Source organism: Amblyomma americanum, chromosome 2 (assembly GCF_052857255.1).
Source record: "Amblyomma americanum isolate KBUSLIRL-KWMA chromosome 2, ASM5285725v1, whole genome shotgun sequence".
In the NCBI taxonomy this organism is placed as follows: domain Eukaryota; kingdom Metazoa; phylum Arthropoda; class Arachnida; order Ixodida; family Ixodidae; genus Amblyomma; species Amblyomma americanum.
Window position 1 is genome coordinate 153,543,930 of NC_135498.1, and position 27,633 is coordinate 153,571,562.

General features: G+C 43.7%; 1 non-coding gene across 1 annotated transcript; it reads right to left on the reverse strand.

Moving 5' to 3' along the window:
• Positions 1-20,799: 20,799 nt before the first annotated feature.
• TRNAL-CAA (transfer RNA leucine (anticodon CAA)) lies at positions 20,800-20,873 on the reverse strand. Its single transcript has one exon. It is a non-coding gene; the product is annotated as a tRNA-Leu (tRNA).
• Positions 20,874-27,633: the final 6,760 nt, after the last annotated feature.

Below are 27,633 nucleotides of genomic sequence, written 5' to 3' on the forward strand. Positions count from 1 at the left end.
TATATGTATGTGCAGGTACTGCCCTTCGTCGTCACTGGTGCCACGAGCCCCCTCCAGAGACGCTACAACAGCCTGCATGAACATCCTATAATAGTAATAAATCTTATTTATTTCATACGGGATACCACAGAAATGTAAATTTATTCCTCAAAGCCATTAAAAGCTTGTGTTCCAGGACCTAGCCTGAGAGATAACAGTGCATAGCACGGAAAATAAGCATAACTATAATAATATCAGAGGTGGTCATCCTCACGAGGGCTCCCTTATCCTCACCTCACGAGGATTTCACTCAGTGAGGTGAGGTGGAGAGAGATTTTTTATTTTTTTTTATTTATATACAATACTGCCAGTGTCAGTAAGAGACCGTAGCAGGTGGGCAACCAGTACAATATAAGGTTCAAAACACAAAAGAGAAATTACAAGCAGATCAACAAAAAGAACTCTTACAGTACGTGTTACATAACTACTAGTAGGCAGGTTACTAAAGAATACCTTTAAGAATCAGGCCCATAAATAATCGTTAGGAGGAGGGTGAGAGTGGAAATACGTGGTGAGGTGAGAGCGAGAGAAGGAAAAAGTTGTTGAGGTAAGGGCGAGGGACAAAAGATATGATCAGGTGGAGGTAAGGGAGCGCAAGATACACAGTGTGAGAACGAGGTTAGCGGCGCGAACCTTACTCCGAGCCAACGCTTTTTGTCTATGTAGCCCGTTATGAATTCCCGTTTTCAAGCCCCAGTACGTAGGGTGAAGGTTCTCGGGGTAAGACGTAGTTTCTGTGGTCTGGAGGTATACTAAGGCGAACCCGGAAGACGTGGAGCCGCGCACCTTTTTATGTTTCCGCTATGTACTACACCGCCCACAATGCTATGCCCAAACAAGTGCTCTTATAACTCAAAAAACATATTTTTAAGGATTGTGTAAAGCTTTAGGTGAAAATACCCTGTAGAGCGCGCTAAAAAAGGGGCACTTTCCGGGTCGTGCGGGTGGCCGCCAGTCCAATGGGAATCGTCGTACCGCAGTCAACAATTTCAATCATATCTAACAATCATGGACAAAAGCATTTTTGAGCAGGAAACCATTTATGAACTTAATTTTTTAATGCAATGTAAGACTTCACTATAAACATCATTACATCCGCAGATCACCCGACGGCTGTCTTGTATATTTTATTCTGTTAACGTGTTTGCTATCGTCAAAGCGTTCCTTATTGGTTTTCTATGGCAGTCTGAACTGTTCTGCGATTGATGGAACTGCTTTAAAAGAAAGATTTCGCTACATATCAGAAGAATGCACCATCACCTTTATTAATTCTGGAGAAGTGCCTTCCAATTCTCCACCTGTGAAATTTTTTGTTCGAGAATGTTGGACATGATCAGCCCTCGAGTCTCTCAGATGATCACAGTGTAGAGGAAAACATGTTAAAATTATACCTAATAAGGCAGTTGAATTCCCAAATTCAAAGCCTTATTTAACGGAACAAAGTCGGATTCCAGCTGACCAATGCTTAAAGTTCTGGTGGCAGGGAAAGAAATGCTTCTACGAAATTCCACTCTCAAATCAAAGAGTGTTAGCGGCGTCGGTGTGGAAATTATTCATTCACACCCTGAGTAGTTCAGTACAGTCGTGTCTTTCATTTTTTTCTATTTTCGCTTGAATTGCGGTATAAAAAGCAGTGCCCCAATGTGGTGGGCAAGGGCGACCACTGTAGTCTTAGCATCATAATAAATCAGCAGCTTAACCACCTTGGTCTGAATCATCGCCCGCTTGGGCCTGCATTGAACGATGTGCTAAAAAGAAACAGTTGCGCTGCTCTCCAAATGCAGGAACACCTCTTTATATATTTCGGTCCCTGGTAAGACGTGTTACGACGTATTTGTGCGCCTGATTTTATGAACCAAATTTTTTGCAGGCATGGTATTGAATTGCCACTCAGCTTTTGGGTAATGCGTAGACGGGCAAGGAAAAAGAATGACGGGCCGTTTAGGTTGAGGTTTACCATGAAGTATCATCCGTTAGCACCATTAGTTGTGGTTTTGCAAGATTTATCTTTACTTTTTATGTTTTTGCTTGATCTGGAATGGCTTACTTTGGATGATATATTATATGATGTAAGTTTGCGTGATATTGCAACACTTTAGACTTGTACTGCGATAGAATTGGTCATTCTCTACATTCACAGATCCCTGGGAGCCCTCATTCCGCTCGTGGCGCAGAGGTGCAGCGGTTAAGCTATGCGCCACTGTCCTATCATGGCAGGTGGTGCTATCGGTGGAGCTTGTGATACCCACATTGTTCCGGAGGAATCTCCAGCGACTAATTATTAATTGAACTTTCACCGTGGGCAGTTCGCGCACAATCCGGTTGGCAGATTGTGTTGACGTCACAACGACACGTGACCGTCACGTGCCGTCACAACGGCACGCGTCCTAGAAACAGGCTTCGGACAGACAGACAACCGCTTTTCAACAGAGTGTAACCGCCAGGCCACTAAAATGGCAACCGCAGGAATGGCTCACTCCATACTCGGGGATAGAGTGATTTCCATTATTCAGCCCAAATGCTGAATTTTAGTCACCCTTTTGATTTTCAAGTGGCTTGAATAAAGTTTTATTTTAAGAGGCAGCTTAAGTGCATCACACTCCAGCGTAAAGCCGCCGTCACACAGCGGGAAGACACTAAAGAAATAAAAAAACTTCATACTTCGTGAAGCGCGATCTAAAAAATCACTTGCGCTGGCAGCGGCTTCATTACACTACGTCATCACTAGAGCTGTTTTTAAGCAATTTATTTAATACATCGAAAATGTATTCTATTTACATTAACGTAATTATTTAGAAAGCTTTTGAGGAACCTCCACATAACACATCGCAAAAAGACAGAGCAACAGTGCACTAGACGCCACGTAAGGCTGAGCACTTCACTAAGAGGGAGTGCCACCCCGGTTTAAAATCGGTCGGTTCATACTCTTCTCTCAGATTAACATTCAGTTGGGAGCAATCTTAACATCCTGTTTGTACTACCAGCCAAGCAATGTCGTCGTCTTCGTCATATACTCACTTTCATGCGTGTTAAACTGCTAGTCTCACACGGTGTATTTTGAAGCGTGGTCTGCATCATCTTCCATACATGCGCGTGGAGGTGCCACCCATATAACCATGGAGTAAAACAGCAAGAAATGGCGGGAAATTAGAAGAAGTGAAATTTGGAAGACCCGGTGCCATCGCAGTGTTATCGGGTAATGATAATTAAACCACCTACAAACGTTCCTTGATCTGAGCGTCCCATGTGCTTAGCACTTTTTGTGCATTGCTTTCTACGGCATATTTTCCGCTACTACATTGTTTTCTAAACATTCTTGACGTACATTAGTTTTCGTACACAACACACCAACGCGCTGACTCATTTCAGCAGTGCATATAGATACCAGTGAAATGTTATAAGTGCGGGGAGCATGCATGCATGCAGTGCGTGCCAGTAGAAAAGGCAGAGTGATAATTTGTGGCTCAATTTGCACCTCTCTCGGTGTTGAAACACGCATTAGCTCAAACAGCACACAGACATGTACACGCACACGCGCAAAAATTTAAGCATATTAGTGACCAGGTCACTAAGAACCTAAGAAATAACCTCTCGTACAATAGGACCTTGAGGGCTTGTCTTGTATGTTTATTACTCAGTAATATCGCCAGAAGTTCCCCAGTACAAAAAAATTACCTGCAGTTTTAAAACGACCGTTAAGGATGCTCAGGGTGAGGGAGGACCGATGATGTGAGGGCGAGGAAGGGCCGCCAAATTTTTCTAAGTGAGGGTTAAGGGGAGGGAGGGCCGGATTACTTTACAACCGAGGGCGAGGGTAAGAGAGGGCAATGGATTAGAAATTGAGGATGAGGAAGGAAAATCTAAAATGAGGGCATTTACCCACCTGTGAGTAGTAAAAAGTAAAAAACTTCGTAATATGCACACTTTGAAGGCGCATAAGGAGTTACATTTACACCACCAGGATGTAAAACATAAAATTCTTGCTTTTTTCGAGCTTGTGGTGATAACATTTTGTTCCGCACCTTCTTTAAATAGAAAGGGCACCAATATCACCAAACTCATGCAGCATATCGTACTGCGTTCTAAGCTAACTATAAAATATATTTGTCTAAGAGCACGACAGAATTTGCTTTTGTGATCGAAATTAGACCGTGGCATGCATTGACGGGCAATTGATTTAGTGCATGGATTTCGAAATGCAGCCTTTCTAAACGCCACCAACAAATTATTCTAATAATATGCATTGCTTCAGAAAAACACTGAACCATTGCGTGCACGCTTTCCTGTCAAAACATACAAATAAACAATACCACATCTCATAATGAAGAACAAAAGCCGCGGAAAGAGGCGGGCAGGGGCCGGCGGCAACACATGGACAACAGGGTGGGCAGGATGTTCCACCAGTTAGCCTGCAACTATGCCCTCCTACACGACAACGCATGACCGAAGCGCAAAATTAGCAATGCAATCGAGCAACCTTGCAAAAAAGTGAACCATCGGAAGAAAGTCTCGTGGAGCACGAGCGAGATGTATTCTCTAGAAGCCAATAAAGATCGGTCAGTTATTCAACATTGAGCAGAAAACCCATAAAACACAAAAATTTCAACCAAAACGTACAGACATATTTTCTTCCCACCGATAGCTGCGAATAGAAATTTTCCAATACAAAAAGTTAACAACGTACATGAAACTAAATATCAGATAATAATAATAATAATGCGTATAATAAGCTTTATTACATTCGTTGTCTTCTGTCTTGCTTTGCTACATGTCTTGCGTTTGCCGATTTTATTTGTCTTCTGTTTATTTTTTTTTACTGACTGTAGATGGTTTGCGCGCAGAATTATAGATATATTGCTGCCTGCTGCTGAATGTCTTCGTCCAAGGCCCTCGTAAGGTGTTTTTTTTATTGCTTTAGCATTTACGTCCTCAGTTTTGTATTGCATCAGCCGATATAAACAAATTGTTATACTTCTTCAGAATACCAAGCTTTCTTCTTATATATTGCAACAGGTCAGTTTCATGAAGAATAAACACCTAGGTCTTGACGCTATGGAAATATTCCAATCAGAATTATCGCAGGCTGAAACACAATCCTTCATTAAAGGAAAACAGGTTTCACAATGGCCTAATATAGAGAAAAAAAGTATTGTAGCTTGGAGCACCATATGTATGTTTAGTACAATAAATCCCTAAGCATGGTACAATTCATTCACTTAAGAAGGTGAAAATATTTCACGCTGATAAGACAGTGCCTCGAAGCGCCTTATTGGTGAGTCGGTGTGAGAAACCTTTCTTACTTGGTCGTGAAAGGAAAAAAAAACAAACTGCGCGTGAAAGCGCTTTCGGATAATTTATATATCTCTCGGATATCTGCGTCCTTTCAAGCGGTGGAAATACGCAGGAGATGCACCTTTAGAATATAATATAGAGATTTAACAAACACTAATTCTTTCGTACTCAAGTTTCTCGAATAGTCACGTGTCCCTACATCTAGCTGGCCCCATCAATACACACATGCTATATTCTACATCCGAGCACTTGCAGCCAAGTGGGAAAGACCGCGAACATTCCCTGCGTGTCATGTTTGTACACATGCCCCAAAAAATGCAACGGAGCACGCCTCTGCAGAAGATCAACGCTTGTGCGCCCGGACCACCGATAAGGCGAACATCTTCGTATAGCATTATTTAGCCGTATGTGTCGCGTGTTTCCTCAGTGTCTGCATGCGTGTCTGTTGCTACAGCGCGCCGTGGTGCAAATTTTGCTCCGCTAGTGGGCTCCGTTTTACTTTTTGGGCCCCTGTACAATCGGGCTGTATCGATTAGTACCATTTTCCACAACTTACCAAGGGCGTCGTGACTGCACAATATCAGAAAATAGCCAATGAAATCAGCTATCTGCAGAAAAAAACAAGCAAACACAGGAAAGCATTTCATGAGACACATTGAGTTTTTTTTTTTCAATTTGGTTCAAACAAGCGCCGTAAGAAACGGTGGAAGCGGAGCAAAAAGGCGAGGGTTTACCAGAACAGTGTTAACCGCGATCCAAAAACACCTTAGAAGTTGCTTGTTTTGGAGGTGGTTTTTTCACGTTGACAAGGGAAGTGTTCCAAGGATATCTGAGAGTGCAGCTGCTGGGTATGGCGGGCTGCAAGAACGTGTTGGTATTTATGGTAAAGAGCGGCTGCTTCAGCAATTGAAGACAGAGGTAGCAAGGGAGCAGCCACCTACGAGCGCCGTGTCGCGCCCGCATTCGGCATTAGGAAATAATGCGGTCTGAAATCTCGAACTGCTATTCAAACAAGTATGAAAGATGCGATGAGTCACGGAAGTCAAGGAAGCCGGAGGAGAATAACGTTTTTCAAGGATGGAATTTCTTAGGGCGTAAAATTAGTTGCGTTATCGTTTACGTGGAATATAACTGCACATAGAGCAAAAAAAAAACAACACAATGACAGCGTCAGAGCGATCCGAGCCCTTTAAATACGCAAATTGCGGAGATCATCGGTTCGATAAGGTAACAGATATAGCGCAAATAATGAGTGGCACAAATGATAAGACAAATGCAGACATTTATGATCGCAGTCATATTCATCTGATTGAAACAAAGAAGTTATTAGAGCACATACACCGCACTAAACAATAAGAGACAAATACTGTTGTGGATCATCGTCATCGTCATAATTGGTGATAGCAGGTTTTACGACAAGTTGAGTCGTTCACTGAAAAAAATATTCGACAAGTTGGAACGAGTCTTCTCTTATGCAGTACCCTATAACAGTGTCTTTTCTATTGTCAATAAATGTATAAATACAAATTAAAGACTAGTAAAGTACGAGGACCTAAAAATTGAGCACAGAAACTATTACTCAGCAGCTGTGGTGCCAGTGGCAACTGCGTGTGATATCCATAAGCCTTTTTCATAAGCTAATAAGCAACTAAATGTTGACAAAATTACGGTCAGTGAACCGATGAAAGCAACGTTACTCGAGTTTGCCCATTTCGTTCGCCAATCCATAACAGTATATTTTGTTTTTATAAATAACCGGTCGGGATCGTTAAACCCAACAATATTTGGCTGTCGTGTTATGAGTACCAGCGGTTATAAGAATGTTAAAAGTCATTGAGTTCTTATTTGATTTCCACTAGAACATGGTGTAGTCTGATCAGGCATCTTTAGAAAAGGGAAACCTCTCCCTTTGTATTCTTTCGGCAGCGCTGTAGTTGGACATTGCCCAGCCATACCCTCACTGCTCAGCCACCTTCCTGGTACAAGAAATTACCTTTGGCCCCTCCCGGCCAACAATCTGCGACGTGCCTGAGCCAGTTAATACAGATATACATTAATTTAACACGAGTGGTACCAACGAAGGCAAAACAACCATTGCAATATTAAAATCACCAGCCAACTGTGATAAGGAAATAAAAAACACCACCTGGAGATACCAAGTGTAATAACATGACGCAGTAGCGGAGCAGCGCAGGCCTGATTCATACATATATGAACAAGGCGCAAAGTGCGAACATCAGTTAGTTTAATTTTAAAAAAAGAATTAATGCAATCGGAGAAAGTAACCGCATTTAAGAAAGGAGATTAGGCGGCAAGTTTTCCATCTCTTTTCAAAGAGAGGAAAAAAATCTTTGAGAATGTCAAGGTTGTAAAAGGAATTTTTGAATCCATTCTCCAGCCTGAAATTGATAGTGTGACGCGTAAATTTTGTTGAAAATGGACCATTCGTAAAAAAAAGGTTTTGAAATATTGCGGAGACAAACAGCAGACCTGCGACTCAGTCTGTGTCCATTTCTCCTCTCGAGTGTGCGCTTCACATTCATCAGTGAGCCACCTAAAGACAAAAATCATTCTAAAAAAACATTCAGGGGACTCCGTCAGCAAGAGCGAATAGACTGTTCCGCAACTTCCTGCTTTTTCTCTTCAGCCCACCCAAGCGAAGGAGCAAGCTTTTGCAATATTTTTCTTCCCGCAAATAGCTGCTGATTGGGCTACGAACCTCATTCAAAGTGTTGGCGTCCTTGCTTGATTACATCTACTTCATCTCCATCCCCGACACGATCTGGAAAGTGCCCTCGGCACATCACCTGGTTGATTGCGGAGCTTTGGGCTCATATTTTCCTGTGTCATGTAATTTATTGCTCTGAATTTGTTTTTGCTTGCTCATCACATTGCCTGAAGGGAAGCCAATTGAGGCTGGTTTTCTTTGGTAGCTGCGGCAACTTGTCAAGGTGCGTCCGCCCTTCAGCGAGGCGGCCTTAAGCGCCCTTAGGCTACAAGGCCGGTGCGCAGGCGCACGTTGTCTAACGAACCACAATCACCTGCATGCGAGGCAACGTTGGCGCCTGGGGGAAACGCCTCATCGCCAGAGTCGCTGGCTCTCCGAGACAGAAGCGAAGCTGCGCAAAGGCGGCCCGCATCCCAGGCCTCATCTGAGCCGCTGATTCTTCTTATTCGCCTCGCTGAACTTTTTGGGACAGGCTTGTTGTCCCTGGCAGCTAGGATAGGCATTAATGTAAATGACTTGTTGTAGTTATGGGCCTGCAAACTGCAACCACTTTCTCCGCTCCGTTTTCCCTCAATTTACCTGACAGGTTGATACACGGACGTGACCGTTTCCCTCACGGCCGCCCCTTCCCTCATAATGACCCTACCCGCCGCGGTGGCTCAGTGTTAGGGCGCACTGCTGCTGAGCCGGAGTGCCCGGGTTGGTACCCGACCGCGGCGGCCGCGTTTCGAAGGAGGCGAAACGAAAAAGGCGCCTGAGTGCTATGCGATGTCAGTGCACGTTAAAGATCGCGAGGTGGTCAAAACTATTCTGGAGACCTCCGCTACGGCACCCTTTTTCATTTTAAGAGCGTTAACTTTTACTCATCACGCTTCGAGATTTCGTGGGGTCTGCTACCACCCTGAGATCACAGCTCCATTTGTAATAGCATTGTAGAAACAACCACCTGCCGCGTGTCAGTGATGACTTCATGGTCCAATATGGTGGACAGATGTAGAATTATGGGAGAATGACATCAGGGGACGAAATGGCAGCATAGTATTGGTCTCTCGAAACCAAGAAGGCGGCTATTAAAATTGGTCGTGACCTCCCATTCCTCTCCTCTCTCGCCTCCTCCCTCAATGAATTTCCTATAACGAGTACGAAAATTTTCTCGTGACGGACAGCTACATATCTATGCATTCGTTCGGCTATTTATACTCCGACAACAAGGGGCACCCATCCGGGGACAGTTGTCTACCGTATTTGGTAGGCAAATAAACGCTATGTATTGTGATATGGAAATAAAATCACAAATAATTACTAGGTACACATTGTATACATGCAATTACTAACTGAAGCGTTACCATACCGCGCCGCAAGCTCAATTCTTGGCCCACCTTGAACCCCTAGACGAAGCAAATTCCGTTTGGGACGTATCTTGAGGGGCTGTAACTCGACAACGGGTCACGGCCGGTCTCGAGAGGGGCAGCGCGCGCTCCCCTCGAGACCGGCCGTGAACGGGTAGACGTGCTTCCTAATTTCTCTGATAGATGTCGCTAGGCACCGATCGCTCCGCTAACGCTCGTTACTTAAACGTCTTCCACACAGTAGCGGCCTCCCTCCCCCTTTTTCCACTCCCACCTTTCTCCCCTCTCTCAATGCGCGGTTGGCCTGTCCACCGAGAAGTCAGTTACTGGCCCATTTCACTTCCTTAATAATGAATAATTTTTTGTTATGCTCGAAGGGTGTGATTCGGGTGTCCAGCGAAAAGTCGAACAGCTGCTGCAAACTAATTTTTTACTCGATCTGGCTGGTAACACAGTTTAATGATCAACTGCTATAAGAACCCCTCCCCCCAATCTTACTTTAAAAAGTGCTAAAGTGTGTTACGTCACTATTGTTATTATGTAACTAAAGCAGAAAAAATTCTTCGCGTCCGCCTCATCATCAGCCTGACTACACCCACTGCAGGCCTAAGGCCCCTCCCATGCCTCTCATCCGCCCACCTAACCTTCTGCTGCCCCCTGCTACGCTTGCATTCTCTTGGAATCCGCTCTGTTACCCTTATGGACAAGCGGTTATTTTGACTACGCAGTACATGCCCTGCCCAAGCCCATTTCTTCTCGATTTCGACTAGGTATTCATTAACCTGCGTTTGCTCCCTCACACACTCTGCACGCTTCCGATCCATAACGTTACAGCTAACATCTTCCTTTCCATGGCTCGCTGTGCTGCCCTTAACTTAAGCTGAAGCCTTTACGTTATTCTCCACGTTTCTGCCCCATAGGTGAGTACCGGTAAGACACAGCTGTTGTACTCTTTTCTCTTGAGTGATATTGGTAACCTGCTATTCATGATCTGAGAGAACCTGCCATATGTGCTCCACACAATTCTTATCCTTCTAGTTATTTCCCTGTCATTATCCGGATCAGCTGTCACTACCTGCCCCAAGTATTCCTTTGCTGCTTCCAGCACCTCGTTGCCAATTTTGAACTGCTGTTCCCTTGCTAGATTGTTGAACATTACTTTGGTTTTCTGCATGTTAATTTTTATACCCACCGTACTGCTCTGTCTGTCGAACATAATTTGGAGTTTGTCTCCTGAGTGGCACAGGAAGGAAATGTCATCAGCGAATCGCAGATTATTTAGGTATTCTCCAGTAACTCATATCCCCAACTGTTCAATTCAGGCCTCGGAATACCTCCTGTAAACATGCGGTGTATAGCATTGGCGAGATCGTGTCGCCTTGCATGACGTCCTTCCTTATTAAAATTTTATTGCTGACTTTGTGGACGACTACGGTAGCTTTATAGTTCCTATATATATATCTTCCAGTATTTTCACACAAGCCTCATCTACACCCAGATTCTGCAATGTCTGTATGACTGCTGAGGTTTCCACTGAGTCGAATGCTTTCTCATAATCAATGAAGGCTATATGTAGGGGTTGGGTATATTCTGCGCATTTCTCTCTCTTGTGATTGATAGTGTGATTATGATATATTGTGAAATATCTTTTACGAAAGCCTACCTGATCATTTGGTTGACTAAAGTTTAAGGTTGCCCTGACTCTATTAGCGATTACCTTGGTAAGTACTTTGTAGGCAACGGACAGTAAACTGACCGGTCTGTAATTTTTCAAGTCATTGGCGTCTCCTCTCTTATCAATTAAAATTATATTTGCGTTCTTCCAAGCTTCTTGTACGGTTGAGGTCATAAGGCATTCCGTCTACAGGGTGGCTAATTCTTCTAGCAGAATCTCTCCACCGTCTCTCAACAGATATAATGTTACCTGATCCTTACCAGCTGCTTTTCCCTTTTGCATAGCTCCTGAGGCTTTATTTATTTCCTCTCTCGTTACTGGCGGGATGACGCATTGCTGTACTCTACTGGCTCTATCATTAAAGTTACGATTACATTGGCTACTGTATACATTTGTGCAGAACTCTCCAGCTAATTTGACTATCTAACTCTATTGCTAATGACATTGCCCTCCTGGTCTCTGAACGCATACATCTGTTTTTACCTATGCCTAGTTTCCTCTTCACCACATTTAGGCTACCTACGTTCTTTAGAGCATGCTCGATTCTCACTATATTAAACTTCATTATGTCAGCTACCTTGCGCTCATTTATTAACTTCGATAGCTCTGGTAGTTCTATTATGTCTGTAGGGTTAGACACCATCATGCTTTGACGCTTCTTAATCAGATCTTTCGTCTCCGGAGATAGCTTGTCGGTACCCTGTCGAACTGTCTTACCGCTTACTTCTATAGCGCACTCCGTAATGATAGCTGTCAGATTATCGTTAATTGTAACAACATTAAGATAGTCTTCCTTAGTTAAAGCTGAATATCTGTTCAGCAGCGATATCCCGAATTCCTCTATTTTCTCTCTTACAGCTAGCTCGTTAATGGACTTCCTCTTCACTAGATTCTTCCGTTCCCTCTTCATGTCTAAGCTAATTCTAGACCTTACCATTCTGTGGTCGCTAAAACGCACCTTTCCAAGGACCTCTACATCCTACACGATACCAGGATGAGCGCATAGTATGAAATCAATTTCATTTTTAGTCTCACCGTTAAGGGTCTTCTATTTCCACATGCGGCTCTCGCGTTTGCGGCAGAAGGCATTCATGATGCGTTTAATTATGTCTATCTGCAAACTCTAGTAATAACTCTCCCGTGCTATTCCCAGAACCTATCCCATATTCGCCTACCGCCTGGTCACCTGCCTGCTTCTTGCCCACTTTCGCATTGAAGTCGCTCATCAGTACAGCGTACGGTGTTTTTAATTTGTTTTCCTTGGTGATTCCACGTCTTCATAGAAGAGTTCAACAGTCTTGTGATCATGACAAGAAGTAGGCGCGTAGGCCTGCACCACCTTTAGCTTCTAGCTCTTATTAAGCCTATTTACTTTAGCTGCAACCCTTTCGTTAATTCTAGAGATCTCCTGTACGTTGCCAGCTATATCCTGATCAATAAGGAATCCCACACCTACTTCTCGTCTATCCGCTGATCCACGATATCACAGTATGTGCCCGTCCTTTAGTACGATATACGCCTCATCTGTCCTCCTAACTTCACTAAGCCCTATGACATCCCATTTAATGCTCGCTAGCTCCTGTCTGCGATGACGATGGCGTAGAGGTACAGCGTCCGGTTCGAATCCCGGTGCCGCGCAATTCTCCACCGGGATTGAAAAAAAAAACTCGGCGTGTCGATGGAATTGCATAAGAAGGCCTGGGGTGTGACCTGATCTCGGTGACCAGAACCGACAACGCACTTCCACGCCAGAATAGGATTTGGCCACCATGGTGCAGTACTTGGCCACAACCTTCCATGAACAAACCAATTAACCCTCGGCCCTCAGTCCCCAGCGGCTGCGAAGCAACTGGCCAAGGCGGCGTTCAGACCTGTGACGCAGCGGAGGGTGCTAGAATCTCTGGCTACGGACACTCCGCCATTGGAATCTGAACCTGACAACGTTGAACGCTAGAACCTTACCTAGTCCGCCTTATATAGTTTGCCAAAAAGGGGCAGTTTTGAGCATTGGCCACATTCTGCAAAAGAGACGCGCGATCGAAGGACGCCGAAAGGCGCTTGAAAACGCCTCTCGAACCGTATCTGACGGCCGTATTTCGATGGAGGCGAAGCGCGAAACGCAAAACGCGCCCGTGTGCTGTCCGATGTCAGTGCGCGATAAAGATCCCCAGGTGGAAAAATTATTCCGGAGCTCTCCATACGGACCCTCTTTCTCTCTTTCTTTTTACACTCCCATCTTGCTGCCTTTCCTTACGGCGTGGTTCAGGTGTCCACCGAAATGTGCGACAATTACTGAGCCATCTTCTTCCATCAAAAACCAAATTTCTAACGCCTTAGTGCGTCTGTGGAGAGAAACAACCAGTTATTAGCAAACGCGCGACAGCAGTACCTTTTATAGCGGGTGGTCATCTGGACTCTGCCCTTGAACGAAGCGATTATAGTGTGAATAAAAAGTGACAGAAATATAAAGACATATTATTTACGTTTCCTCCCGCTGATGAGAATCTTACGCTTCATTAGGGCAAGCATGCTCAGTTATTCTTTTTTTTTGCATTCTCTGTTGCCCATTATGCCTTCGGTCTGCAGTTCTGCATTAGCCATCTTCAGTAAAGCGCAGATGTGTCGAGTTTGTCTGGACATAAGTTATTACAAGGGAATAGTTTCATTTCACGATGCTAACAAATGAGATTGTCTAAAACAGTGATGATGCACTATGCCCAACAATTTGTTGACGGCAGCTGCACTTACAATTTATTTTCTCAAAAACGAAGAGTTTTATAACAAGATGGATCTTGGTGTGATTACCGGTCCTCTGAGCATACCACACAGATAGGAACATGCATGGCTGGAAAAAAAAATTGCGTGGTGTCCACGAGCATTGGTGTGTTTATGTGGATGCCTATCAAAGTACTCTTCTAGTGCCACGTTTCAATAGACACAGTCCCTTCCACTTGTGTTCTTTCTTGCCAATAACTCCTGTGAAATATGGCTTGTTTTATTTTATAGAAGACCTGAAATATAAAAAGTTCACTCACTGGACGGTTATGAAAGAGTAACGCAAATGTTTTACAAAACCATTAGCCGCTCCGGGAGAACTGGCAATTTATGAGAAAATAATTTGTTAGGGGCGGGTTAGGGGACATTGCGCAGATTTATGAACCCTGCGTCTTTTGACGCACAACTCTATTGCTCCTGTCTTGTTCGACATTTCGAAATCGATACACGGAAGTGGCCATGTGGGTCACACGGTGGAAATCCTGTTTCCCTCTCTGTTCCTACGCGACAGTCCATCATGTGTCGGAGGGCAGCGCCCGACTGGACAAAGACTCATTACCTACTTCGTGAGTGAAGCGGAAGCAGTGACTATGGGGCCACCTAGGCGGCTACAAGAATTTCAGCGGACCAAGCGAGTAAGTTTTTTGGGTCCGCCCAGTGACGCTAGGGGTGGTGGACGCCTGCTCTTTCCGGCTCTTCCAGTAAAATATAAGTTCATTTTTTATGTTCCAGAATTATCAGGACGTGAGCAAATTGGCGAAACCTGCCACAGACACCCGCTGCTATACACTTGTAAATGGATTTCATGTGCGTAGAACAGATGTCCATGAATGTACAAAACATGGCTTTCGGGTATCGTTAGGTTTTGCGGAACAAATTTCATTTCATTTGTTGAACCCTCATAGCCAGAGGCATGCGCATACAAAAAAAAGAAATACATCGTCAAGAAAATAAAGTATTACAAGAAATTTCTGCTATTTCAACAATGTTGGGTATTGTGTTGCGAAAATGCTGGTTATCATTGATGTCGACGATTTCGGGAGGAAGGTGGTTCCATTCACGACATGCAAGAGGCAAGAAGGAATGAAGTCCTGATAAGGTGTTAAATATTGAGATTCCAACCATGTGGCGATAATCGGTGCGGCTTCAAGCGTACTGGGGAGGAGCAATGAGTGCGTTCCGTTGAGTGGAATGATGGGGCAATTTGTGAAAAAGACTGAGAGAAATTAAATTTTGCGGCATGCAAAAGGCTGTAAAGAGAAGTAAATTTGCATGCTAGTTACGCTTGTGCCACAAATAAAATTAGATACAATAAAACGTGCGGCACTACATTTCACCATCTCCAGCGAAGGTATTAGTTTTTCGTAGTGGGGATTCCATACAGCAGCTGCATACTCCGGTTTTGAACAAATCAGCATTTTGTAGAGCAGTAATTGACGAGAAGACGGGGTTTTCATAAAGTTTCGACGCTCGTGGCCCAACATGCGGTTAGCTTTGTTAATAATGTACTCGATGTGGTGCAACCAGGAGAGGTCTGCAGAAATGTGGACGCCCAAGTATTAATAAGCAGTTACGATTCTAAGGGGACGCAATTTAAGTAGCACCTGGAAGGAATGTTAGCATGTCGGGATATTCGCATAAATTTACATTCGTGAGCGTTTAGTTTCATGAGCCAATCCTAGCACCATGTAGAAATATAGGTAAGATCTGTCTGAAGAAGGTTAGCACCTTCGGATGATGTTATTCTCAACAGTTTGCAAGGTACCTTAAAAACTGACTCTATAGAGCGGCCACATCATACCAAGAAATCCTGCACAAGAGCGTTTTGTACAAGAAATAGCTTGTGAACGCTTTTTTTCACACATCCTAAGATTTCACCGCAACAGCCAATAAATCCGCAGGACTGCGTCGGCAGGCTTGCATATTTTTGCTATTAACGTGTTGTTGTTGTCAAACACGTTCTTCATTGGTTTCCTATGGCTGCCTTAAATACTGTAGGCAAGCGATGGATTAAGTTTAAAAGGAAATTTTCTACGCATCAGAACAATAGCCCATTACCTTCAATAATCCCATAGGAGTACTTTAAAATAGTAAACAATTGCCTCAAAATTAAAATTGAGGTCCACGTATCCTGCACTCCGTTGTTTACAAAGGAAGAGAAAAGCTCTGCCGATGCCGATGGCGTTGGTCGTCAGTGAAAAGAATACCTTGTGAGGAAGAAATACCTCTGTTGTGTCAACCACTGGTATCGCATGCTCTTTAATCTCAGCCACGAAGGCGACACCTTCGACTCGAGCGGCTGTCGGTTGCACATTGTGCGCTTGCCACTGATTCGATCGTTGCAGGAAGGCGCCGATATGTCACCTGTCCCCAACAATAGTAGTAGGGGGAGTAACAGCCTCTTGACTTTGTATGCACACGGCTATGGTGCGTAGGCCCACGCATGGTTCATTTCACACTTTCAATGCCTCCTTCCACGCCAATGAAATTGTCTTTCTCCTTGACTAATGGCTTGTAAAAATAACACGAGAGCCAATCTCAGCAGAAAAATCTTGAAAGCCCCTTGCGCAGACTGACGACGATTTGTTTTTTCTATGTAAAACATGTTGTCCCTTTTTTGCCGAAAGAGACTTGATATTCAGAGATTAGCCAAAGAGAAAAATTTTAACTAAGCTGAAGAGACGCTTCACAAACCCATATTTAATCCGCGAGACTTTCTGACGATATGCGCATCGAAAAAAAAATGTCTGCAACATACCAGTAGGTTACTAGAACCGCGGACTATTGCTAAGTTTAAGCATTGTAGGAATGCCAGGCGCATGCTGTCCTGAGCCGATTCCTGTGGTCAGTTATCCTCTCGATGTGAATGACGATAATCTTTCTGTGGATAACAGAGGAATGGGTCGTTTCTTTAAAATACGTGGCTCACCAGACCATTTCGACTTCGTTGCTCTTTTCATTGATAGCCTTGTCCTCTTAAGTAGGACCTGTTTCCAGCGCCCTACACAATGCTACGACAGGAGCCATGAACCTAGCCCTGCCACCGCTCAAGACCAGAGTTAACCATTTCCATGGCGAGCTCTTTCACGCGGTACTCGGGAAGGCAAAAGCTGACTAAACTCTTGCAAAGCAGAAGCTCATGCGTAATTATTAATAATTTGAAAGCATTAGATGGCTAAATCTCAACGTCATGTACTCAAAAAGTGTTCGCAAGAAAGGGAGCCATGTGATGTCACGAACCTACGAGTCACGCTATGAAGATGATGACGTCACATCGCTAATATATAACATATCAACTTATTGATCATTAATTTAGTTTGTAACTCCAAGACCAGCATACTAAATAGTAATGACATCATATGAGTATGACGTCCTACCAGGTCAGGTGACAATGGTCTAAGATCACGTCATACCAGGCCACGTGACAACGATGTAATGTGACATAAAACTAAGCCACGTGACAACAATGTAATGTGATGTCATATCAATTCCCCACCCAACCAATCTCCACTTTCTAATCCACGAAGAAGTAGACGAAATTTAACCCGCCGCTGTGGCTCAGTGGTTAGGGCGCTCGGCTACTTATCCGGAGTACCCGGGTTCGAACCCTACCGGGGCGGTCCCGTTTTGATGGAGGCGAAACCCAAAACCGTCCGTGAACTCTGCGATGTCAGTACACGTTCAAGATCCCAAGGGGGTCGAAATTATTCCCGAGCCCTCCACTACGGCAGCTGTATTGATTTCCTGAAATATTCCATCATTAAAGTTAGCTCCTCAGAGAGCACTTTTTCTGGAGATACTTGTCACAAAGCAAGCCTGCACTGTGTCTACAGATGTTCTCTGCTTCGTTGCGAATATCAGATGTCATGGTTTAGCACTAGGCCGCGATCGTCTTACTACTCTATTATTTCCGCAGAGGTATTCAATTATTAATCTTATGCTTCCATTTCTTTCGGAATTCAATGATGATTCTTTCAGAACAATGTCGAGATATTTTTACCCTTTGTCAAAGCTATTCTTTTTTTCTTTCAATGTGCATTTTTCCAACGGCTCCTATGATTGTTTTATGATCATACATTCCCTCCTCTCCTGAAGACAATACTCCAAACATCAACCAATTTACTACCGTGGGTACTTGCTATCGCAACGCATGACAACGCCATCAACACCACACCGTTTCGGTGTAGTACGAAACATGGCTTCCTTGAACCCTGTATCGAGCTGTGTAAAAATGTAGCGCTTGTTTACGCGTGCAATTTTATCATGCCTTATTCGTCTTTGCAGAGTCACAATCGAGGCAGTGCCAAGGCCTGGTCGATGCAAGCAACTGGCCCGAAGACAACAACACTATGCTCCTGCTCCTGGAAAGAATAAAACCAGCGGAAAGGACGCAGACACAGGGGAGACACAAAGGGCAGCCCACAGGACCATCAACGGACTGAAGTCCCCCCCCCCCCCACACACACACACACCACTCATATGCAGGGTGTTTCAACTAAGATTTCCAGAATTTAAAAAAATAGGTTTTTTCAGTAAGACTACCGCTTTTTTTGGGCATAGCATTGCCGGCTGTGTAGTACACCAGAATACAGCCAGGACGTGGTGAATATTGGGCTAGTTTACTGATATTGAATAGTTAACTTTTTAACTATTACAGTTAGTCTCCTTAATAATTGAGAGGCACGCAGCCCACCGTAAAAAATAAACATATAAAGCTATAGAATTTCAAAAACGCTGTTACATTCCGCGCTGTGGCCCTACAAATTGCGGCTAGTTCGACGAGTGACGTGCACTGGAGAGGTTGCTTCGCCTGCAAGCTTCGCGAAAACCCATGTATTTTGACGTGCTGGAGCCAGAATTGGTTGTGCCACAGTGGCAAGGGTAACTCCATTTTCGATATTCTCACAACTGATGTAGATATTATGACGGTGGGCTACACGCTACACAATAATTAACGAGCCTAAGAGTTATAGTTTAAAACTTAGCCAGTCATTATTTCTTAATCAGCCTGCTAGTCGGCCCGTGTTAGGTGTATTCTGATGTATACATTACTGGCCATGCTGTCCCGAAAAAAGCAATTTTCTAAATCAAAAATTTCATTTTTAAAAATAATGTAAATCTTAGGTGAAACACCCTGGATACATATACCAGGTTTTTCTTTTTACTGTTTATAGGCCTTTTTTTTACGTACACCCAGCCAGAGATACGTCATTGCGCTCTATGCAAGCGGATTGTACAGCAAGGCGGACATTATGTACTTGATAGTGCTTAGTAATTAAACGGTTAATAAACTAAAATTACCAATAAACTTTTTTTAATTTTGATTTCGAGGGCCAAAATTATATTAAGAAACTGAATGCTGTCAACATAGATTCCGAGTTCATTTTAAAAATTTTTTATGGCCAATGCATTTCAAAATATTTAACATCAAAAATACACATTTTTTGCTTTGTAAAACTGGCTTACAGCAGTGCACATTTTTAATTTTACGTCGTGGGCGTAGTATTGTCGCGGAAATACGGTTAACTGTTTCTACGGCATAAAACATACAAACAGCTTCCGCATTTGAAATACTAGAAATGTGAACGACGCTTTCTGAAAAATTCGTATTGCGGCAAGGCAACTTTAGGAGCGAAAAAAATGCGTATTTTCGACATTAAATATATCGAACTCCATAGCCGATAAAGAAAATTTAATAACTTGATTCAGCTCTTTTGAGGATGGCCTTCAACTTCTTAATAGAATGTTCGCCCCTGAAAGCGCTAGTAAAAAAAGTTGATCACTTAATTTGATTTATTTAATCGTTTATCGCTTAGCTCTATCATGCACATAGAGTCCGCCTTGGTCTTAAATCCACATGCACAGAACACACCGGTTTAAAATAACGCAGGTTTAAAAACACCGATCTTTAAACAATTAAAAGAAACAGCCGTGTGTATCTTGTAACAAGGGGTTTATTTTCAGGCGCGATGCTGGGGGATGAAAGAGGGACCAGTGCGCAATGCTCCGAATCAAGACGCACACTCTCTGCCTCTCACTCGTCGTTGTCCGCTTGTCCCATTAGGCTGCTCTTGGTGTTTCAGTGAACACTTTCAAAAATTTCAAAAATAGGCTTTTTGTGAAAAATATATGGCTTTCGCGCCAAAGTATTACAAATGTTGCTGGACACTAGAAAACCGTTGAATTGTGTGAAGTAGTAACTTGGTTAACTAATTTTTAATTATTAACTTTCTAACAAGAAGATTTATGCGCCCAGTGATAATTAGAGATTTCTAGCCGGTCGTTTTAATACCCATATCAGTTTTTAGAAATTTGATAATGCGATTACCCTTGGCATTGTGGCTCGACAACATTTGGCTTTTTCGACTAGTTCCGTGCACTGCAGGGGTTGCTTTGCCTCCATGCTTTTGAAAGCCATGCATTTTCGCACTATGCAGCCAGATTTTTGTCGACCCACACCAGCGAGGGTAATCGCATTTCCGAAATTCTAAAATCAGATATGGCTAATTAAATGACCGGCTACAAAACGATAATTGCAACTAGGCGCCTAAATCTACTAGTTTAAGGGTTAATAATTCAAAATTAGTTAACCAACTTACTGCTTAAACGATTAATCGGTTCTGTGGTGTCCTCCAACACTGGATGCTATGCCACAAAATCCATGTTTTTGCCCCAAAATGTCATTTGTCGCAAATTCTTGAATGTGCTCGCTGAAACACGCAGCGTGTATATATATATATATATATATATATATATATATATATATATATATATATATATATATATATATATATATATATATATATATATATATTACGGAAGCCAAGAGTCAACGAAACTAAGGTACATAGGGGAATGTTTCTAATCTGTTTTTTTTATAATTTTTAGTCGCAAATAATCGGTATTTAAAGAAAATTATAAAGCAGCAGAAAAAACAACCATGCCGCCGGTGGGACCCGAACCCACGACCTCCGAATATTGCGTCCGGTGCTCTTACCAACTGAGCTACGGCGACGGCTGTCCAATCTGCTGCTTTCGTGGTTATTTATGTCTTAGTCATTTTCTTTAAATACCGATTAATTGCCACTACAAATTATAAAAAAACAGATTAGAAACATTCCCTTATGTGCCTTAGTTTCGTTGACTGTTGGCTTCCTTAATATGTTTGTCAAACGAGCCGCTCATTTCATATGCCTTGTCTGCTAATATATATATATATATATATATATATATATATATATATATATATATATATATATATATATATATATATATTAAGGAAGCTAACAGTCACCGAAACACAGGTGCATAGGGGAATGTTTCTATTTTTTTAACATCTAGTGCCAATCAATTAGTTCTTTTATTTATTTAGTTACTTATTTTTTAAAGAAACTTACTTTTAAAGCAGCAGAAAAACAACCATGCCGCCGGTGGGATCCCAACCCACGACCTCCGAATATCGCGACCGGTGCTCTTACCAACTGAGCTACGGCGACGGCTGTCCAATCTGCTGCTTTCGTGGGTATTTATGTTTTGCGTGTAAGCGAACCTTGAGAGTGTTCACCAGCGCCACCCTCGTCCATAGCGGTGGACGTAGCACGTCCTGTAATACCGCAAGTGTGACGTAGAACGTCATCTAACGGCATCTACGTCATCTAAAACTAATTCTGGGAGAGAAATGGACGAGAGTAGAGAAACGGAATGACTGCTCGCATTCATTCAGCAGCGCACGCGCAGCTGCGTGCTGGGTCGTTACACTAATTTTGCACCCATAATGGTGCGAATCATCTTTTCCCGAGACGAACACCCACTATTAGGTAGTGGGTGCTAGGAAAGACAGCAGAAATCACAACCATTTAGGAAGGGTGAACCGCATGAAACTTTAGAGCGTATAATCACTGCACCCTTATTAAACACTCATTTTATATAGTGTTAAAGAAAAATAGCACCCTTACTAAAGTGTGCTATTTTCCTAGTGACAGGCCACTGGTGGAAAGCAATATTCCTTGCAATGTAAACGTATTGTGCGAACAAGTGAACATTGCGCATTTATATGCTGTGGTCATATTTTCTGTCCTACATCAATCCAAGGAGTTTGCACCGTCGGTAAATCAGTTTGGGGCACCCTTCCAGAACGCTTTAGCAGAGCTTTGGTTTATGGGGGTTTAACACCCCAAAGTGACTCAAGCAGTGAGGGACGCCGTAGTGGAGGGCTCCGGTAATTTCGACCACCTGGGGTTCTTTAACGTGCACTGACATCGCACAGTACACGGGCCTCTATAATTTCGCGTCCATCGAAACTCTACCGCGGCGGCCGGCACCGAACACACGTCTTTTGAGTCAGCAGCTAAGCGCCATAACCACTGAGCCTCCACGGCGGCCGCATTATTATTATTATTTATTATTTGCGAATACTGCACGCCCTTCTCGGGCCCATGTAGGAGTGGATACAAGGGACAAAAAAATTACAATGGCGGATCGAACACGGGAGACCGTTATATGCACAAATAAATACACAATACAATTCCATCATTACAAAAGCATAACGATAAAAATCTTGGATCAAGGTGATTAACATGTTGTAAGAAAGTTTCGACTGTGCCGCAGTTAACAACAGTGGATGCTAGTTTATTCCAGTAATGGATAGCTGAAGGGAACAAGGAATATTTGTGAACATTAATGTGGCGTATGGGTGGACGAAGTGCTTTCGTATTGTTAGTCCTTGAGGAGTGGTAGAATGGTTCCTGAAGGTATGTTTGTTTTTTATGTTGAAGTGTCCGTGATAAAGTAGGTACAATAACTTCAGTCTTGATACTACTCTACGCTGAGCTAGGCTGTGTAGATCTGCCTTCTTTAGTAGGATAGAGATGCTGGAGTGCCTGGAATAGTTCGAGTGTACAAAGCGTACTGCAAGGTTCTGAATTTGTTTTAATCTGCCTATTAAATATTTCTGGTGGGGACTCCAAATAATATCAGCGTACTGTAAGGACGGTTTCACGAGGGTTTTATATGCATTAAGTTTTACAGCAGGAGGAGCATTGCGTAATCTTCTGAGGAAATACAACTTTCCCTGGGCCTTCTTGCAGATGCTATTTACATGTTGTTCCCAGCTCAGATTGCTTAATAGCGTCACCTCTAGGTATTTTACAGAATTGATTTTTACGACTGGGACATTATTTAAAGTGTATGAAAAATCTAGTGGCGTTTTTTTTTTTGTTGGTAAAAACTATGCTATTTGTTTCGACGGCATTAAGTTTCATTCCCCAATTAATGCACCAAGTATGAATGGATGATAAAAAATCGTATAGTTTAATCTGATTTTCTACAGGATATATTACCTAATACACTACGCAGTCATCCGCGAAGAGTCGGATTTGTACCCCTGGCTCAACGCATGAATGGATATCATTGATATATATAAGAATAACAAGGGTGCAAGCACTGAACCCTGAGGTACTCCTGAATAAACATCCAAGTTACCAGATACAGAATTTTTCAGTTTGACACATTTTTTACGGTTTTTCAGAAAGCAGTCAATCCATGAAATCACGTCATTTTCAATACCTATACCCTGGAGATTTGTAAGTCTTGATGACGAACTAAATCAAATGCCTTAAAAAAGTCTAAGAAGATGGCATCTAACTGACTCCTTACATTGAGGGCATTTGCGATATCTTAAGTTATCTCTGCCAACTGTGTGGTTGTTGATAATCGGGATCGAAAGCCATGTTGCCGACTGTAGAGTAGATTATTAATTTCTAGGTGATTAATGAGTGCTTTGTAAATAATATCTTCTAGCAGTTTACAACTAGAGCTTGTTAGCGAGACCGCCCTGTAATTATTAGAAAAGGTGTTATGGAAAAATAGCGCCCTTTAATACGGGTGGAACCATTACACCCTCTAAAGCCTAATGCTTGGCACTCTTCCTTAACGTTGCTGATCTCTGCGCCCTTGCGTAGCAGCTGATAGGTGACAATGGGTGTTAATCTGGGGAAACGCTGATTTGCACCATTATGGGTGAGAATTTGTTTAGTGTCTAGTTGCGTGTTTTCTTCCTTAAATTGATGCGTTAGACATTAGAATAAACGCATAGTATTCGCCTACGGCCGCTAAAAGATGTATAATTGAATTTATTTTTTCAAGCTGTTTTGGTTTGGGTTTCATCAAAAGAAACATGGCTATGTCGTGTTGTTGACATTTAGGTATTGAGAGGCACTACAAAACCTGGAATGTAAGCGTTGATAATTTAGTGTAGAAAGAAGGGCCAAACAAGCGGGAGCTCTAAAGCGAAGGTTCGAACATGTGGAAGTGAAGGAAGTCGCCTATGTCGATGCGGCGAGTGGCAGAACGGTTGCGGCGGTAGCCTCGGCAGTTGATGGCCGAGGGGCGCCAGTATCCGCGGTAGCCATCCAAGGCCGCCACATGGAGACTGAGGAGGAAGTTGCGATAGCGCTCGCTTGCGTAGGAACGGAAGCCAATTTCATAATTAGAGACAGCAAAACTGCCATTCGAAAGTTTGGAAAGGGGAGGATATTGCCTAAAGCGGCCAAAATCCTCGCCCAGAGAATGCTGAATAGGAAAATTCAGTTAATTTTGACACCCGCGCACGCCGCCGTTTCTGGAAACGAGGCGGCTCACGAGTTAGCCCGAGCTCTCTACTTCCGAACAGCCGTCGAGCCCTCCGCACACTGGGCATACGACGAGCGTCTGCAAAACTACGGCTAAATCATCGACTATAATAAATTGGGACGTAGACTGGTAACCCCGCCAGATATTGGCATAAATAATAGAGAAGCTCTCGTGTGAAGGCGGTTCCAAACAAATATCTTCATGGCCTCGGTCTCGGTGTTTCACGTGCTACCAGAGTTTAGGGAGAACGATCAGTGCCAACACTGTAGGGCGAGAGGGAGAATCGACCACACAATTCAAGCATATTCAAGGGTGTGAGTTTCCATGCTCGTTTTGCACATATCATAATACCACAAAAATTTCTATTAAGCTGGCGGAATAATCAAACCATCGGTAAGGTGCGCAGATAACCCGAACTGTGGCCGGTCCATGGCACGGAATTCAGAAGATTTTCAAGCCATTATACATATTTTCTAATATACCTCTTTGGGCGCAAGCGTATTGTTACTATGATAGCGGCGGACTTCGCAGATGCAGGTGACTGCGCGTCCACGGCACGGCCCAGATTTAATGTGCATTCCGACAAGTTTAAGAGTGAGAGGGTTTATATAGTAAAGCAACAAGTTAAACTCAGAGGTTTTCTTGGAGGAAGAGGCCATTTGAAGAGAGCGGTTGGAGCTACATTTCATAGTTTTTATACTTGCAGTCAGTGATACCCCTGTTACAAGAGCAGGAATAACCACGGTTAAGACAGCCGCTGTTAAGCGGAACCACAGTTAGCCGCTGTTACACGGCGAACGAAACTGCGGTTACGCTGCTAACCACGTAATCGCTAACTGAGATTGGCAACCTCGGATGTCGTCAATTATTGAGAAGATGGCGGCGCCCACCGAAGCAGCATGCAGGTCGGCCTCCAATGCGAGGAGTACGAATTGTCCTCCTTCAACAACAGAGAGCTTGATGCGGATTTGGAACAATCTGTGCCCCATATTCGTGGAAACATAAGGAACGCCAAAATTTATGCCCCCTTCACAATTGATTTGAACGCATGGACTAACTGCCGACGAGGGACCGTAGAACATCAAGCAAGTTCTTATGAAAATCAATGACCTCAACAAAAATTGCCGGCGGTTTAGCTCTGGCTAAACCTGGAGTGACGCGATAGCTTTAGCTGGCCGATTGACCTTGCTCAGTGGAATTGCAAAGTCACGCTTCCGCCGTTCCGTTTCTCTGGGCGTTCCTTCATCTTCGCCCCACTCGACACGGTGCATGCGCACAGCTGCGGCAGCTCGGTTTCGCCGGAGCGCCGTGCCGCCGACAGCGGCAGCTGCCGCGCACCACGTGGCTAGTCGCGTGACCAACCAGGTGACGAACCGCGTGATCAGCCATGGCGCTGCCAAGGTAGATGTATACTGGTAGCGAAGGCTCCATAGACGCCCATTTGTCCAAAAAATGGCGGCTCATGGGCACTCCAGCGCCCCCTGGATTTTGGGGGGCAAACTACGCAAACGTGACGTAGAATGACGTCACTCATACGTATGCTTTTGGCGCGAATTATAAAGCGGTCTTTCTGTAGAAACCGCGTTTTCGAGCCCGTATCTCTCGAAGGTTGCTGCCTTTCAGCGCGCCCCAACCTTTGCCAGTCAAATGTGCTCGAGTTCCTGCTAGTTATGGCCTTGTTAATGTGCAATTGGGAACGCAATGAAAGTGACTGGTAAAGGAGGGGCAGCATAGAAAGGCAGCAACACTTCCAGACACTGGCGAAGCATGCATGATTCGTAGTGCAAATACTGGTGCTAGTACTTTTGAGAGCTTTTGAGTACAGCAAGGTATGATGCACAAAACACTGGCTCAAGTGCACAGTTCGCAATAGAGTGTACGGCAAGTATGGTTTTCATAGTTTCATATTCATTGTTTATTGCAGCAACCAAACAAATACAGTCACAAAGCACACCCTTGGCACACAAACAAAAAATACATGTCACAGGCAGCACAAGCAGTATTGTTGAAGTTGGCTAATCATCTCAATAGTCACAGTGCAGAAGGAAAAAGCCCTGAAGTGCCACGAACGTTTTCAGTTAGGAAATTGAAAAGTATAGAAAACAATGCTACGACAGCTTCAATTGAAGCAAACATAACATGACATAAGTAGGCGCATCAACACAGACCATAGAGCACACTGGGATTATTCATCACATTTAATTTCTTCAGCTGAAAGAATATAGCAGGTGCGTTTACATCTGCAAGGCAATGTTAAAGCCAGCTTTAGCACCCTCAAACGTGCTCAACGTAGGAGCAAATGCCATACATTGAGCCGGCGTACCATCTCCAGAGTACTTCTAGTCGTTAGCCCCGAAAACATGAAGCCAAGTACGCACGAACGTGTTACAGCTATGAAACACGAGCGAACAGCCCGGCGAAACCATATCGAAGCTATCGAGCATACCTAGAGCAGACGACACACCTGTGAAAGTCCAGCGGGAATCGGTGTAGCGTGACACCAATGGTACTATCCACGCTGTCGCAGTGTACCACGGAGCATCGTTTCTTCACATGCCGCAAGCTCATCTTGAAATGAAGCGCTAAGCGCTTCAAAAGAAGAGCGCGAAGCGTGCAAAGACGGAAAAAGACTTCGCACTGGCCGCACGCCGAAGGAAACGACAAAACCGAGAAAACTGCCGCAGCGGTGCAGCGGGGTGCAAATCTTACCGAACGGTGACAAAGAAGCGACGTGCAAGGACGACGAAAACTTCGCAAAAGGAACATTTTGAGACCGGCGAGCTAAATTTACACGCTTTACCAGGCGCGCCATCGCAGACAGCTGGCGATAAGAAATCGCCACTGTGGCCGGGTTAGCCGGGTATCGAAACAAGGCCTGCAAAGACGCGCTGTAATGCACCGCACACTCATGAATAGGGGGCAGGTCAAGAGTGTTGCAAAAATACAAAATTTGCCAGGTTTTAATAAAATGACTTACCTCTTTCATAAAACAAGGTGCTAATATATTTTTTCTTTTCTATTGGCAGATTACATTCCAATTTTGTAGTTTTATCATTTATTTATATGAGTGTTTTGCCCCCCCCCCCCCATCCTCTGGTTGTGCTGCAGTCACGCTAAACCACTTTTCGGCCCAGCCTTCGCCACCA